A 6,115-nucleotide genomic window follows, 5' to 3' on the forward strand; every position below is an offset into this window, starting at 1 on the left:
TGTTACATGATGTCCAAGCTATAATATTGGGCGTCTTCACCAGATGGCACTGACCTGTGACTAAAAACAATATATATAGCAATCTATTTTAAATATAGATTGTGAAAAAGTATAGAAAAAACCCTAATAGCCATATTCAGTGTTAACCTTTTTCTTCACTCTTAAATTATTATTATGAATGCAAATAATACAATTTTGCATTTACATTATCACATGGTACTTTTAGGGCCGGTGGATGTAAAAGGCCTGCAGACAGAGTCCCCAGTGTGCAGGGACTTAGGGACCTTAGCAAAGTGGCCTGGATACAGACTGAAGCAGCAGATGCCAGGATGTCAACTACCCATAACCAGAGCTAACCAGTTTCACTTTAGCCACCGAGAAACTTCTCAGACCATCCATTTTCCAGCAGAGGGTCTATGTGGGTCTGTTCATATAACAGTGCCAGAAGGAGGGTACTGGATTGGACAAAATGCAATAAACTTCCCCAGTCTCCAACCACTAACCTTTATTCTTTTTCTGGTTGGCTGGGAGGAATACAAGTAATGATATATTCAGCAAACATATATTGAGAATATGTTAAATGCCAGGATCAAACTGCTTAAGTTATGTGCATTCTCTCTTTTACTCTTCACTACACTTTTATATGGTGTGTACTTCCACTTCTAGTTCACAGATGGGGAAATAAATGTTTAGGGAAAATACATAACTCTGGTCAATTATCATGCAACCAGCAAGAAGTTTGAAGTCAGGTTTTTATTAAATATGTCTGTATATTGGATCTCTTTTTGAACAGGCCATTTTATTCCTGAACAATTTGTCATCCCCCTTCTAGCCATAAATGGGCACTTCTCACTTATAGGTCTAGGTATACAATATCCAAATGTAACAGCACCTTCAAATTAATGACATATCCCCATTCTATTACCCCATTTCTATCCTGGCACAAATCATGCTGAATTGGTGCCTGGATGAAGGGCAAATAATAGAATGAGACTCACCAAAAATTTAGTCTGCCTCCACCCCAAAAGGTTATTCTGTATGCCACAAGGAAGCTTTCCACAAAAGTCTGCTGTCCTTTCCCAATATGATGGTTTTAAAGTTTGGTCAACTAGAGGTTCCTCTTTCCAAGGAATAGAAGTCTCCACACCTGATACTACTTACAACTGTGTGGCTCTTCCAGTGAAGAAAGATCTTAACTTAGTTCTCTGGGCCAGTATTGCTAAATAGCATACCAGCTGTGGATCCACCTCATTACAGTGATACCAAATGAGGAGCCACTACAGGATCTGGGATGACAATGCCTATGACTCTCAACATAATAAACAGGCAGCCCCAGCACACCAGGGACTATATGCCAAAGGCCCAAAGTTGTGGAACATTCTAGTTCTGCTTGTTCTTGCTGTGCCTTATTTGGCTCATGGTTTGGATGTGGGATTCCACCACTTCAGCTCAATGCCAAACTGCTTGGGCTCCTTTTTCTCCTACTTGTTTGAAGTGTTCAATCAGTTCACAGTTTCCCCATAAGAAGTTACTCTGTAACACCTGGAGAGCAAAAGGCAACTATTCAGCCACTTTTGTAATATTTTTCCAAATGTAAAACTTTGCTTTAAAGTCTTAAAGGTAGCTCAGGATTCATGTCAGGAGCTCCTGGTCCCCCTGCCCCACTAGGCTCCTTACAGGTATCACCCACAAGCCAGTAATGGACAAGAACACAGACAACAAACCATCACCTCAGAAATGATGGCCTCCGCCCAGCAGCCCAGCACTTTCAAGATGATGACCTCTGCCCAGTAGATGAACACATCTCAAATGATGATCTCAGCACAACTTGGCAGTCCTAACCTTGACACTGACACTGCAAGATGTCCTGCCAACACAGTCCAATGCCAAAACCCACCAAATAAAGTTTCTGACCAGGCTCACCTTCTCTGTTTCCAGACTCAACCCTTGGCTCTTCCACCCCACCTATATACCCAACTAGATCCCCTATAATTTCCCTAACTGCCCTCTCTTCTCTCTCCTCCTACCTTATCCTTCAATTTCAATCTATGCAGGCCTCTGTTCCCTACCTAGATGATGCCAGTACCACCATGGTTATTGTCAAATGCTTAAATGAAGATCCTACCCATCCTGCTTACCTACATCTCTATGATTTCATATCCTCTCTTATAACACATAAGAATACCTTGCAAGGAACTAAAGCCTATTGGCAGGCCCCATTATCTATCCTGCTGCATCAAAGAACTCCTTGCAGATTATTTAGATTTGTTCTGGGCCCACTCTTTTCCATCTCCATGCACTGCCTTCTTGGTGTAAACTAGCACCCTCTAAGTTAGCTGATTTATTCCTACTGGTGCCACACCATTTAATTTCTCCTCTTGAGTACCTAAAACCTGAATTGGGATCCTCACCTCCACTATCTCTTCACAAAGGCCTAAAAGTCTACCTACTATTATGCATAGCAGTTGGGACCTGGCTGTGATTACTGTACCTATAATTGTTCCCACATCATTTTCCATTGTGACCCCCACAACTGCAGTAGCTTTGATTTCCCCTTGTCCAACAACCCACACTTCACTCTCCACTATCTCGCAGTCATCATTTCCACTTCCTCCTTTCTTTGACTTGCTGGAAAATATTTATGCAACATGTTACCTAAGAGCTAAATCTCTAATAATGCTGGACCTGCTACCTGGTGCTCCAGCCTGGACAACCACTTATACAACTAACCCCTGTCCCCTTGGAGGTGTTTGATGTCCATATTGACTACTCATCATTTTCTCCTCATCTGGCGCCCCTGCATTTCTTCCCAGCATTCCCTTGCCCTCATTAAATTTCCCTTCATTGGGCTTCCCTGGTGGCTCAGTGCTTGGGGGTCCGCCTGCTGGTGCATGGGATGCGGGTTCATGCCCCGGTCCGGGAGGATCCCGCATGCCGTGGAGCGGCTGGGCCCGTGAGCCATGGCAGCTTAGCCTGTGCGTCTGGAGCCTGTGCTCTGCAGCGCAAGGGGCCACAACAGTGAGAGGCCCACGTACCGAAAAAAAAAAATTTCCTTCATGGACCCTATATCCTTCCTGTCTCCCACCATCAATCAATATTATACACAGCCATGTCCCTCCATTAAGACTATTTGATCCTCACATGTCTGCACTGATCTAAATTTTCCCATCAGAAATCCCACTCTCCAAGCCCCCTTGGGCTACTGGTTCTCCTGTGGTACCACTCCTGTTCAGTAGGGTAGCATATTCTACTCCTCCATTCCTCCCCTTCTGCCTTATGCACCTTGACCTTTGTTTTATGCATATTTAGTCTCTGGTCTCATTATATCTAATTAGAAAATCAACTTCTCTTATCTAGCCTTCCCACAAAAAGTAGCAGCAAATTATCTTTTTACCTATTATATTGGGCCTCTTCAAAACCTTTGGTATAACAGGCACAAATTTAGGTATTTTCAATTTATTAACACAAACTCAATCCATATAGGCCACCCAGACAATGGCATCACTCCTAGAAGACCGTGTATATCAAGCAGATCAAGCCTTAGAAGCCCTTAATGTGGCATAAATCTCTCTAGCTCCTATAGTAACTGATTAAAAGTTAGCATTGGACTACTTACTGCCATATCAAGGTGAAGTTTGTGCCTTAAATATGGGCCAATAGTACAGGAAAGATCTTTGGAATATTCCAACAGATAGAGAAAACCAAGTAATAAATATTACAAAAGTACTCTAAGAGATTCCTTGGGCCCTGGTTGATTTCTTCTCCTGGATTTCTCCTTCTGCCTGCAGTGAAGGTGATGGCTGTACTATCTTTCAGGGAGTTATAATAATTGCTGATCTGATTATTTTGAGTTGGTTTTGCAAATTTGATCTCTCTCAAGCATACGTTTATCTACAGGAAATGTAGTAGGTTGCTGTGCTAACTCAGACCTCAGGAAAAAAATTGTATCCTAACTGATGTTTGATTTAGTACCAGCGACCTCTAGGCCACATTTCCTATTTGTGTCTGTTGCCTCCTTCAGCATCCTAATAAGGCTCACCCTGCCCACACACATACTCCACAAGCTCTTGCACCCTCTTGATGCCTCTTTTAAACTTTATGCTAATAGCTGTCTCTTAAATTTCATGCCAGTTGGGACTCCATATTTTTTAATTGAAGTGTAGTTGATTTACAATATTATATTAGTTTTTAGCTGTACAACATAGTGAGTGATTTGGTATTTTTACAGATTATACACCATTTAAAGTTATTATGAAATATTGCTATATTCCCTGTGCTGTACATTATATCCCTGTATCTTATTTATTTTATACCTAGTAGTTTGTACTTCTTAATCTCCTTCCCCTATCTTGCCCACCCCTCCATCCTTCTCCCCTCTGGTAATGACTAGTTATAAAATGCCCATGCACTTGCCTCTCTCTCTATCTCTCTCTCCCTCTCTCCCCCCAGACTTTTTCCCAAAACAACCATCTTCCTAGCATCTTGCCTCAGAATTTCCCCACTTGTGTGAGTAACACATCTTTCTTTGATAGTACCAAAGAATTACTGTCTTGATTTTTAGTATCTGAACCTAATATTTGCAGGCAAGGAGGTTTTATTTTTTAAATATTTATCTATTTATTTACTGAGGTAACATTGGTTTATAACATTACATAGTTTCATGTGTACAACTTTATATTTCTACCTCTGTATACACTACAGTGTGCTCACCACCAAAAATTTAGTTTCCATCCATCAGCATATAGTTGATGCCCTATACTCATTTTGCCCTCCCCACCCCTTCCCCTCTGGTAACCACTACTCTGTTCTCTGTATCTATTTTTTTTTTTGGTTTGTTCATTTATTTTTTTTTTGTTTGTGTTTTATAGATGTCACAGTCGAGATGGTATAACAAGATGGTTTATTACCCTCCACAACAGCCAAAACAATCAGGATAGGCTGTTCTTCCTCCAACTGGTTTGAGTCTGCCTAGGCAAGCAGGTACACATGCCCAGCTGAATCCTACAAGAGGCCTCTGCTCCCACCCACTGTCCCCAGGCTTCATTCTATATCATTCAATGCAACATATCTGAAAAGGGAGACCACCACCATTTCACATGCACATCTATTTAAGCAATAGGGCAGAGGATGAAGAAATGGAGATGGGAACTCTGAGAAACAATGAATACGTTATAATCTGAAAAATCTGTCTTTCTTGGAGAGGAAAACCAAATTGGGGGGGAATTCTGTCCTTTTGGAGAGAAAAGACAAAAACAGGGGAAAGACTTTTGCTGTGATATAAGCACATTCATCCATTTAATTCAACACACACTTACTAAATATCCTCTATGTTCCAGGAATTGTACTAGATGTTTGAGAAAGAAAGGTGAATAAGAGAGCATACTCCTTGACCTTAGGGAGTTTATAGTCTGATGGAGTAGGCAGACAAGTAATCAGGCTTAAGATACATGTAAAGAGTGCTACGAGGATATTCCAGGATGAAAGGAGAGAGATCCCTGTTGGGTAATTAACTGAATATAGGGGATTCAGTGAGGCTTCACAGAGAAGTGACTTCTAAACTGGGGTTTAAGGATGAAAAAGAGTGGAACAGTTTGAGGGTATTTTAGACATAATATTTCAGAATTCAAAACAGATGAGCATGCATGATGTCAGGGAGACATGGGAAATTATAGTCCATTCAAAGGTCAGTGGGTGATTGGATTCAGCTGAAGTATAGGGTGTACATAGAGAAGAAGCTAAAGAAGGAAATGTCAGGAGTCAAATCATTAAGAGTCTTGGGTGGTATGCCAAGGGGTCTGGATTTTATTCTTTGGTTGGTGTGAGTTACTGTAGAGTTTAAAGCAGGGAAGTGATAGAATCAGGTTTGTTTTTGAGATATAGCATTTTGATAGCACTGTGGAGGACAATTTAATTAGGAGACGGGAAAGGCTGGTTAAAAGAATTTACCAGTGATCTGTATCCAGTGATACAGTTTTGTTGATGCAAAAATAGCTAAAATTAAGGCACTGACAATAGGAATAAGGAAGAGTGAACAAATCCAAGTGATAATTAGGAGGTAGGAATTGGCAGCCAAGTGGATGAAGGAGAATGATAAGAAGTGATCAAAAATGACTTC

Source organism: Neophocaena asiaeorientalis, unplaced genomic scaffold, assembly GCF_003031525.2.
Source record: "Neophocaena asiaeorientalis asiaeorientalis breed wild unplaced genomic scaffold, Neophocaena_asiaeorientalis_V1.1 scaffold413, whole genome shotgun sequence".
Lineage (NCBI taxonomy): Eukaryota > Metazoa > Chordata > Mammalia > Artiodactyla > Phocoenidae > Neophocaena > Neophocaena asiaeorientalis.